Raw genomic sequence first — 11,489 nt, forward strand, 5'->3', positions numbered from 1 at the left:
GAAAAGAGAATCAGAGAATAAGGATTTATCATGCTGGCTCTAGGCATTTCCCAAGTGACCAATGTTTTATCCCTCTAGAGAAGGAAAGACCATTCACTAGCTTTCCATAGCTTATTCAAAATCTCTCTGTGTGACTCTTATTCAATATTCATTGGGCATCTTCTTCTCAGTCTAATTTACGTTCCTTAGCAGATTTGTATGCTAGAAAGTACGTGCCCTCTGCTAATGTGATAGTTCACAGGCCAGGTCCTTGTCTCATTCTGGTTTGGTAAGTTGTAATTGTTTTCCTGTTACCGTTACCGAGCAGTCCTGTGTGTATTTGGGTGATAATGTTACACTGAGGCCTGAGCTGGGCCAGGACGAACATCAGAGGGCTAACTGTCCACACCAATTGCATATACGTGGATATGTTAAGGGGTTCTAAAAGTCCTTCTAACCTCAAATTATTTTTCCTACTCATCTGCTATAATGTCTGAAATGCTACCATTAGATTTATGCCATTGGACTCTAGTTCAGAAGTTATCATAATGTGAGTTCAGTTCAACCTAACAAATTCTTATTAGGTGAACCTTCAATGCAGGGCTTTGTGATGGGTACTCTGAGTAAAAGAAAAACCGCAAAAATTAAGATGGTGATAAAGTAAGTTTATCACTCTCGGGAGCCACAACACAAATCATAAGATGCAAGGAAAAGTTAATATATCAAAAAATGGCCAAAGGACTCTTATGCAAGAAAAATTCAAAGAGCTAAGTGAGTAGAGGGTGCTGGTGTAGCCAGACATGTGACTTGAAACAGGACTTCAGAGGTGGACCAAGTAACCATTAGTGATGGTCATAAACAATCCAGGCTCGATCTGTTAATGAGATATCCAGTCTCCTTTTAAAGAAGAGATAGATTTAGAACGGATTTGATGGCACTGCCCATGGTGTAAATTAGGGCATAGCCCAGGTGGGAGGCCCCAGGACAAATACTTGGAGGCTAAACCTTGGGGTAGCCAAAAAGTTTCCAAGGCTGAGTTTGTTTGTCTGCTTACACTGGGATGTCAGAGATTTGTTGGATTGTCCGTGCAGGTCCCTTGGCACACGTGAAGCTCCGTTTGAATAACTATCAGAGTGAACAGTGGAATAGCCCTATGCATAATCTGGTAAAGTCCTTGGAAATCTTGAAGTGAAAGACAATCTGGAAATGGTCACTGCTGAGATATTGTAAGCAAATTATTATGAACTGCATGTTTGCCTCCTCCACCATCCCCTGCCAAAGTCATATGTTGAAACCCTAATCCCCAATGTGTGGAGGTGGGACCTTTGGCTGGTAATTAAATTTAGATGAGGTCATGAGGGCGCGAGGGTGAAGCCCCCATAATGGCATTAGTGTTCTTATAAGAAGAGAAAGAGATTAGAGTGCACTTGTACTCTCTCCCCCTCCCTTCCTCTCTCGCTCCCTCTCTGCCAAGTGAGGATACAGCAGGAAGACAGCCATCTGCCAACCAGAAATAGAGCTCTCACCAGACACTGAATCTGCTGGCACCTTGATCTTGGACTTCCCAGCCTCCAGAACTGTGAAATAACAGTGAAAAATATTTGTTGTTTAAACCATCCAATCTATGGTATTTGTTACAGCAGCTGGAATGAACTAAGACATAAATCAATACAAAACGCCCTAGGAAAGGGACTGAATGCTTTTAATATTTTCCAAAGGAAAAAAACTCATGAAAAAGATTTGATATTGCCTGACAGGAAGAAAGACTTCTGTTTCTAGTTTTCCAGTTAACTTGACAGTGAGATTAGAGTTTGCAGTTTAAACTTTCTTTGGGTTGAAATCATCGTTGCCAGGTGGGGGAAGAGGAAGCAGTTATGACCCACACGGGACTCAGGAGGGCATTTGGGTCATTCTACCCGGGCCATTACCATTCTCTTCCTACTCCTCCAAAGGGAACGGGGCTTTGACGTCAGGTATGAATGAGTCATCTTTCCTCTCAGGGCCTCCAGCTGGGATTTGCAGGCTGCCTTTGCAGCAGCTATTCTGTTAGTCATTCACAAAAAAGCATTCGAGAAAAGCTGAAGGGAAATGCTTGGATGGACAAGTAATTAAATTTCTATTTTCATGGCAGAGAACCTGCTGGCTTGCTCACAAAAGCAGCCTCATCCAGTACCAGGCACCCTAAGGGCACCCAGTAAATACTTGTGGGTTGACAGACAAAAGGATCTGCTGGGTCCTTGTGAATCTTGGTGTTGAAACTGAATTTTCAGATGTGATTATGTGGCTGGTGGATACAGCTTTGTGCCTGTTTACTTCTCTGTGCCGTGGAATGTCAACTTGGATTGACTGGATTTACATAAAAGAGTTTAGTAACATTGCTGGCCCCACTATCGTGAATATTCTGAAAGGAAAATGAATGAGGCCCTTTCCGAAGCTTTTAGCTGCTGGGGGCACAGGTAGGATTCAATGGAAGAAAAGTTGAACTGTGATCTAAGAATTATTCTCCACTCTGCTCCAGGAAGCCCTCAGCAGTCACTCAATCGCTTTGGAGAACCTGTGAGGGAAAAGAATAAAAATATCTCCTTACCTGCCAGAAATGTAGAGGAGCAATCAAGAGTGAGAGAAAAGAAAGAATATTAGTCCTAGATTCTTCTAGCCTGAGACAGGGTGTATCATTATTGCTTTGCCTCCAATTAACTAAGAGGGAACCTGAGACCCAGAGAGGCATGGTCAACTAGCCAGCAAAGTCTCGGAACCACAACCTAAGCCCTCTCCTCTTTTTCCCTACTTAGGCGATCTCCACGGCTTTACATACCATGTACGTGTTGATGACTCTTACACTTCTATCTTTAGCTCCAAGCTCCAATCTCATTTATATAACTTAATGCTTTACGCCTTTATGTGAAGGCCTGAGAGGTATCTCAAATTTCACATCCAAACTGAAAACTCATGACTTTCCACTCAAACTTGCATTTCCCTTGTCTTCCTTGGCATAAGGCATGATTTGTAGTTATCCAAAAAGTCTGGGAATCGTCCTTGATTTCTCTGTTCTCATTCCTTACATCCATCAGTGAGACTTAACTCCTGTCTCTGTCCCCTTCTCTCCATGTCCATGGCCAACACCTTAGTATGAACCATGCTCATTTCTTACCAGGTCGACACCAGTAACTCTGGTCTCTCTTACTTCACTCTAGACTCCTATGACATATGAATTCTCCAAACAGAAGTTCGTGTGAAATTCTAAAAATATTAATCAGATCTTTTTACATTGTTCCTTGCTTAAACATGTTCCCTGGCTTCCCATTGTCCCTGAGATGACAGTTATAACCCAGGCCTCGGCAGCAGGGTCTTACGTGATCCGGCCCATCACCTTCCACCTTCCCCTCCTTGCTCAGGCCTCTCTTGGTTCTTCCAACACACCAGTCTCGTCCTACCCTAAGATCTTGTACTCGCTACTTCCTCTGCTAGAAATTCTTTCTCTACCTTTTCATGGAGCTGTCTCCTTTCCACCTTTCCGATCTCAGCTCTCAGGGGCCTCCCCTGAGAAGCTGCCTCTGGATCCTCTTTCTAAAGCAGCAGGTCCCCCTGCCTCCCCACTCCCCAGTCCTCATGCATCACGTCACCGTTTAATTCCCTTTTAAAATAAATCAAATATGGAAATCATCCAGCTTATTTATTTACTTGTTTATTATATTTCCACCATCTCCCTGCCTCTCTCTCGGTAAGTTGTGGCCTCTAGGTGAGCAGCAGCCTTGTCTACCTTAAAAAGCACGGCTCGGAGAAGGGATTAAGCTCTCACACTCTAGAGAGAGATTTCCTGAATTCAGAGCCCGGCTTTGCCACTTGCTAGGTACGTGACCCAGAAGAAACTGTTTAATCTCTCTGTTCCTCTATGTTCTCATTGGTAAAATTAGGGGTGAAAGTGCCTGCCGCTTAAAAGTATTATGAAATGATTGCTCCCCATCGTAAGAGACCCCGGGCACAATGCACACACTCAGCAAGTGTTAGCTGTCACTGTTGTTAACCACTGGTACCTAACATGTATTTGTTAAAGGACCAGTAAACTAATTTCACCTATTCAAGAAAAACTTCAGCTGTGTGACAGAACAGCTTTTAGAATGTTCATGGAAAGGGGCAGAGAGAACAGACGAGTCGCCCGCAGGAGCCTGTTTGGAAGCTGCCTGGGCAGAGCTCCAGCCCTGTGGAGAGAGACGAGAGACGGTGTGTTGACATAGAAAATGATAATAATAGAATCCAGAGTTTACTTTGTACTGACTCTGTGCTAAGTACTGTGACCCCTTTTTCTATTTTTCCTCTCAAAGTGACTGATACATTTCATGTGAAATTATATCATGAAACATTTCTTACGGCTCCTGGTTACTCCGACCTTCCTATAGACGCTGCACATGATCCGGTCCCTTCCTGAACACTCCTTACCTTCTATTCCGCACCCAGTTAGGATCTGCCCAACATCACCTCTCAACTGAAATGACATTTCCTTAGAGAAGCCTCATCTGACCCTGAAAGAATGTTCCAGATCTTCCTGTCATTTGCGTTTCTCATGCCACCTACCTTTCCTGTCTGGCGTTTATCACAGCTTACCTTAATTTACATGACTAATTAATCTGTCTTCCTGATCAGATTGTAGATTTCCTGCTGCCAGGACTCTGTCTTGTTTTTCTCACCCTCATATCCCCAAAGTCCACAACACCCCTTCCCAGTTGGTTGGCAAGCACTGGATACATGCTGAACAAGCTTTCCCAAAGTTTCATCCTGCGATATTCCTTGGAGATGGAAATATCCAAAAGCCAGTTTTATTTGAACCAAAAATTTTTGCTTATCAACTCCCATGCGTCTCACTTCCTTCCCAGCTGAATTTAACCTGAGGTAATGATGATCAACAAAGTTCTTCTTAAGCTCTAGAAGAAAAGTCACAAAAGAAATAAATTGAAGAGAGAGAGCAGTGGTGAATGAAAGATAAAACCAGGACACTTTCTATTATTTTTGAACTTGCCTTGAGAGTACTTAGGACAAAAACATAAATAATTTCCTTTTCGTCTCTGAAGTTACATAGATGCAGTCTCATCTGACTCCTGTACAGAGTTATCTGATCACTCAGATAGCCCAGCTAGAAGGAAAGCTCGATTTTCTTCAAAAATTTAAATTGCAGTAGAGAGAAGTTCTGTTGACTCTAGCAAACTTATAAATTAAAAAAAAATAGCAAACTTATAAATGAAAAAAGGTCTGATCAGCATTATTTCTTAAGAGTCTGGCTCAACAACCACAAAAGCAAGGAAATTCAAGATAAAACAAACATAATAGTATTTTAATGATCCCTTGATGAAAAAGGTCATTTAGCACTTTGTTATTCTCATTAAAATAAGAATGACTTTAATTCCTCATGAGCTACATTAAAGGTTTGCAACTTTTGATTGTTTATGCCAATGTTTTCCACCAGGGCTTATTAGAAAACTTGCCGGAAGCATTATGAAATTCAGACCAAAAAATCCAATATCATACTGAAGATGATATCCTCAGAGATGGCAAAAGTAGAGAAATGACCAAAAGAAGCTACTATTTTACCCACTCAACTGATAGTTTATGAAAAAGCAGAACTGCTTCTGAGGAGAGGGATTGGAGGACTGGAATGGTACCTCTAGGAATGGTACCTCTTGCAAAGACAAATTGCAAGACATCTATCCATATTAAATATTATGCCATACCCAAACACACCACACTTTTTTGTATTATCTTAATTTTTTTCTAGTTGTTCTCCCCACTGATTGGAGAAGCCCCCTGACTTACTGGCTAACTCTTACTTTTTATTTAAAACTCAGCTCTGAGGGTAACTCATTTGTGAATTTTTCCTTTGTCTCTCACCCCAGACCCCAGCTCCGGGCTGGGTTAGGTGCCCCTTTTTATACCAGCCCTTAGCATGACATTCAAAGCTGCCCAATAAATCTTGTCACAAATTCTTTTCCAGCATAATCTCACTTATGCCCTATCACAAATTTATAGGCAGAATGGCACAGTAGATAAGAGAGGGCTCTGATGTCAGACTCCTGGGACTAAAACCTCCGTTCTACTATTTCTAATTGTGTGACTGTAGGCAAATTACCTAACTAAACCTATTTCCTGATCTGCAGGAGATTACAATATCACCAACTCCTGATAAAATCAGATGTCATGATAAAATGAGGTAATCCATTTAGCAAGTTGTCCTATACTTAGTAAGCACTCTACGGAGTAGCTATTGTTGTTAGTATTATAATAGTAATAATGTATCTCATGCTGAACTTTGCTTGTTTTTTCCTAAACTCTAATTGACATTGGAAGCCCCAAACCTGAAGTACAAGAACTTGTTACCATGTTACAGTTCAGCTTAAAGTATAGCTGGCCCACCATATCCACCCGCTCTGCATCTGCAGATTCAACAAAATGGATCAAAAAATTAAAAACAAAACAACAATTAAAAGAATACAAATAAAAGCACAGTGTAATAATTATTTATTATTTATATGTATTTACATTGTATTAAGTGATTTAGAGATGATTTAAAGTATACAGGAGAATGTGGGTAGCTTATGTGCAAATACTATGCCATTTTATATAAGGGATTTGAGCCTCCATGAATTGTGGTATTCATGAGGGTCTTGGAACCAATCCCCCCACCCCATACCAAGGCAGAACTTTATATAGAAAGAGGGAAGTCAAGATATGTTTAGTGATATAGGGGAGAAGGCAGTGGGCTCAGACCTGTGGAAAAAATACCAAGAATGGGGTAGAGCTTAGAAAGAAAGTGAAGAATAAGAACAAGGCTTATTTCAATGGTGCAGAGATCAGTTTGGCCAGGGAAGACATTTGAATCAACAGAGAAATGGTATAGATTAGAACTGTACATAAAGAGCTATTTCAAGCTATCCTTAGACAAGGGATTGGTTTAGATTATATAGAGATTTATTTTAAGGGACCAAAAGAAAACATCAAAATGTATTGTTTATTTCATAAACCAAATTATAGATATTGTGTAGTACATGTATTAAAATTTATGTTCCAACGAAGGAAAAAGACCTTAGGTAATTCACATATTCTGATGGATTTTCCTTGTTCTTATGCCCTAAGCATTTGTCAAATAAGATGGTTGGATGGGGTGACCTCCATGGCAGACTACGAACTTTAAGATGATCTCTACCTCTGATACTCTATGACGTTTAAAAAAATTCTATTTTCCTAAGAAGATTTTTATTGTAGAGTAGGAATAGCAATACAGCAACATCCTTCTTAATGAGCTTTCCTCAGTGGAAGGTCACTTAGAGTTTAATGGGATTAATTTGGCTGACACATTCAACTTTAAAAGGAATCTCTGTGCTTGTGCCAGCCGGCACAGATTTTGACAGGCAGAAAAAGCTCAGGTCCTGCCACTTTCACGCAGCAGTACAACTCCTTAAGTCATGACTCTGGCTGAAAAGTTGCCCACAGATGCTGTTTGCTGAGATGACAAATAGATGGTGCAAGGAGATGTTTCTGGGCTTCCATCTGCCTGTCCTACGGGCTATGCCAGCCTTGACTCTGAGACCCTCTTTCCAATCTATACTAAAAGGGCAATCAGAGTTAGGGGGCATCAGTGTTCCTACACCCTGGGGTTCATGCAGAGCTGAAGACAAATTTTATACTACGAAGGTTCATTCCAAAAGGCAAAACAAAAACTTTCCATCACAGACACAGTACTGGCAAGCCCTCTCCCTTTCTGATCCTTCTTTTTCTGCATCTTCAGGATCAAGCAGGAATTGCTTTCTGCTGGTGATACACACATTCTCAATAGCAACTGCTCCTTTCCTCCCAAGCAGCAGGGCCATTCCATATCTTTTCTTAACTCCAACAGATTTTAAGTTTTTGCATTTTACACTTCTCCCTTTGAATAAGGATGGCCTTGGGGGCTGAGGGCAGAGAAGCTACAAATAATTAGGGTCAACCCAGCAGAAGCTGAACGCACTGGGATTCTAAATAGCTTTTGCCCTTAGACTAGAAAGTATCTCCAATTAGCTAGGTAGATTCTATTTCTATGTTTTCTCTAAAGCTGCCAGTGAAGGAGAGCATACCAGAATAGAGCAGGTATTGATCCACGGAACAAATTTCTGTGACTGCCATGTTTTTGAACATTGAACTTCATTGATTTGAAAAGGCCTTGGCGGGAGTAGGGCACAGCAATGCCATTAGACTACGTGCTGGCCCAGTGCTGGCCTTGGAAGGCAGCAGTGAACTGGTTAAGATGTGAGCTTTACACTCAAACAGACTTAGCTTTCCTTTAGGCACCACTTACGGTTATAAAATATGCGTTACCTGGGCAAGGTACTTAATTTCTCTGTGCCTTAGTCTCCCCCCCCCCCATGCTAGGATACCAATAGCATCTGTCTCATAGAATTGTAGTAAAGATTAGATGAAATAATTTAAATGTGCAATACAAACCAGTTATTATTAAGGCCCAGATAATGTCTTCTTTACCTCTCTGTTCCTTATCCCTGAATCCAAGCTTCTTGGCTCCAGGTTAAATGTTTTATAGTCTGAATTAGGTTGGAAGGAGGGACAAAGGAAAGAAAAGGCTAGCTTATAGATACTTTGCAAAGAAAAAATGTCAGGAAACCACCCTTTATAAAATTAATAAAGGGCCACAAAGTAGGAACTGTGGTAGGGGACTGTGGTAGGGAACTATGGTTTTGTATATGTATATCTAAAACCAGGCAGTGTTCCCTAGCTTGCTTTCCTATAACTGCTTATGACTCAGGAGTCATATACTTGATTGTCATAAAGATTCCTCGCTTTCTTCATTGCTCCCATAGAAAACATCACCCTTGTGAAACCCAAGGCTAGTTTTTGAGCTATCTTCCAGGCCCTGCATTCTGGTGGAGCGGCGGACCCCGCCAGACCGGTGGCCCATACGTACCAAGGAACTGACTCAACTGGTCTTGACACCCACACCCAGGAGCTGACAGCACAAGAGGACAATTTCTACACCCTTATGGTTCTGCCCCAAACCCAGCCAATCACAGACCCAATTGCCTAGGCTTTTGCCCACCAAACTATCTTTAAAAACACTTTTTCCCAAATTCTTGGGGAGACGGATTTGAGAACTTCTCTCTGTCTCCTTGCAGGGCGCCTGCGATATTAAACTCTTTCTCTGCTGTAACTCCTGCTGTCTCCGTGTATTGGCCTCCTCTTGAGCAGTGGGCAGTGAACCTGGTAAGGCTGTAACAGTCAGGACAAGGTAAATCCTTTTATGAGGGGGGAGGGTGGGACTAAAATTAATTTTTAGGTTTGCAACTTCAGAGACAAAGAACATGGTAATACTTTCCTTGGAAATGGGATGTGTTGTTAGGAGAGGAAAATGTTTGGAGACAAAGATGAGGCGTTTAATGTTGACATGGAGACCTTGGGGCACCGATGGAGCACGCAGTACAAACGACCAGCGGGCAAATGCAGGAATTGGGGAAATAGATTTTTTTTGTTTACTTCTAGAAATTATTAAAAGAATCTAAACATAATGCCTTTAATGACTTTATTTGGTATACTCTTGCTCTAGGTTTTTCATAGTATATGATTTCCTTATTTTTGTCCATCAGAATTTGAAGGCATTTTTAATTAAACTTTTAAATTTAATTAAAAAGATCTTGGGGGATCTTCACATTATAATTTGATGATAGGGGCACATTTTGTGTTTTTGCCATAGGAATTTTTCCCTTATAGGAACATGTTTTGATCTTTGTGTTAACTTAAATATCGGCAGATTTAATGAACAAGGTTCCTTGGAACCGAGGAGTTCTGACAACATAGCAGTGTGTTCGTTATTTATTGCTTCATTGATTAGCAAATCAGAAATCTCTCAAAATGGAAGTCCATTAATAAATATCTCCCTTTAAAAAGAGATGTTCTGAGAGTAATTCTATTAGGCTAGAAGCCTGCTAAACTAGTCAACTCTAGACACATTCTTCTATAAAGGAGAGGAAAAACTCCAAATAGAATGCATGACAAGTAAATGTGGATAGAAGATGTATATTTAACTTCAGAAAATAATAATCACATTATATCTAAATGTCAGTTTCATGCTGGGAAAAATTTGATGACCTTTCAAGATCTAAGCTTGACAACATTTAGATAAAAATGAATCTATCTTCATATAGTAGGTTTAATGTGATTCTTTAAACAGTCATATGTATTTTTAACAATTAAGAGGAGCTTTGAGCCTGGCAGTATCATAGCCAAGGAGGTTTATCCCCAGAGCGATTATTGCTAATTGAAAACTTTTTCTCATACTCTGCCATGATAACTTGCAATATAGTGAGCATTGGCAAGTTTTGAAAGTCTTTATGGAAACTGTATTAAAAAATAAAAATTAAAAATTAAGAGGAAAAATAGTCTTTTATATATTTACATATATTTACCAACTCTGATGCTCTTTATTATTTCCCAAAGATTTAGGTTTTCACCTGGTTTCATTTCCCTCCAATTACACATATGGTGGAAATTTTGATCTCATCTCACGGCTCCCCGAGGCTCTGTCCTCCTTTTCTCCCCAATCTTTTTTCCTACTCTCCTTCAGATTGGATAATTTTTATGGATCTATTTTCTTTTTTTCCTTTAGAGTAATTTTATTAGATCATAAATATACAACAGCTTAACTCCATACACACACTTACATTTTTTAAAAGGAAAAAGTTAGATCTTATTACACCAGGATCCTGGCTAATAGCTTTTCAAAACTTTGAGAAAAATCTTTAAAAAAGTTTCCCATATCACCTGAAACTTACAAATTTAACATCATCAAAGAAGGAATGCATCTACACTCTTACAAAGACCACTAGAAACAGCAATTAAAAAGCGAATAAACTTTATCAAAGGCATGTTTTTTTACAATCCTTCCTCCACAGAAAGGTATTGTTATTAAGCAATCCAATCCACTCACAAAATGGCTGTCTGCATCTGCTCTGGTGTCTTCTGCCATATCACTGCACATCTATGCATGACTGAGACAAAAGTTTTCTTAACATTGTTGTTTCCATAACCTGAAGCCGTTCTGCCACTCAGGGCTCTAACATTGTTCTACTTACACAGTGAAGCCCATGGCAAATAGGAAGAAGCCAATATTGGCTCTTCTCACCACAATCCCCACTGCCACCACTGCCTCCTGGACCATAACGTCCTCCCCCATAGGGTCTGCTCGTGTTCCTGCTACCGCCAAGGTTTCCACTCTTCATTGGACCATAGTTACAATGTTGCTGGTTGTAATTTCCCAAATCATTGTAATTTCCCCTTCCATAATTTCCCACTCCCTAGTTGCCATAACCTGTATCCAGGTCCTTCACCACCATATCCTCCTCTTCCTCTTCTATAATCAGGATTACCTCTAAAGTTGCCATCACCAGGTCCTCCTCCATACCCATGATAGCCATCTTCAAATCCAAATCCACTTCCCTATCCATCAGATCCTCCGATAAAGTTATTTCCTGGTCCTGGTC

The 11,489-nt window shown here is 40.5% G+C and overlaps 1 non-coding gene across 1 annotated transcript; it reads left to right on the forward strand.

Annotated features, from left to right (window-relative positions):
- The first annotated feature begins 10,207 nt into the window (after positions 1-10,207).
- Positions 10,208-10,347, forward strand: LOC138387631 (U4 spliceosomal RNA). Its single transcript, XR_011233941.1, has one exon. It is a non-coding gene; the product is annotated as a U4 spliceosomal RNA (small nuclear RNA).
- The last annotated feature ends 1,142 nt before the right edge of the window (positions 10,348-11,489 follow it).

The sequence above is a fragment of the Eulemur rufifrons genome, chromosome 1 (assembly GCF_041146395.1).
Source record: "Eulemur rufifrons isolate Redbay chromosome 1, OSU_ERuf_1, whole genome shotgun sequence".
Classification (NCBI taxonomy): Eukaryota; Metazoa; Chordata; class Mammalia; order Primates; family Lemuridae; genus Eulemur; species Eulemur rufifrons.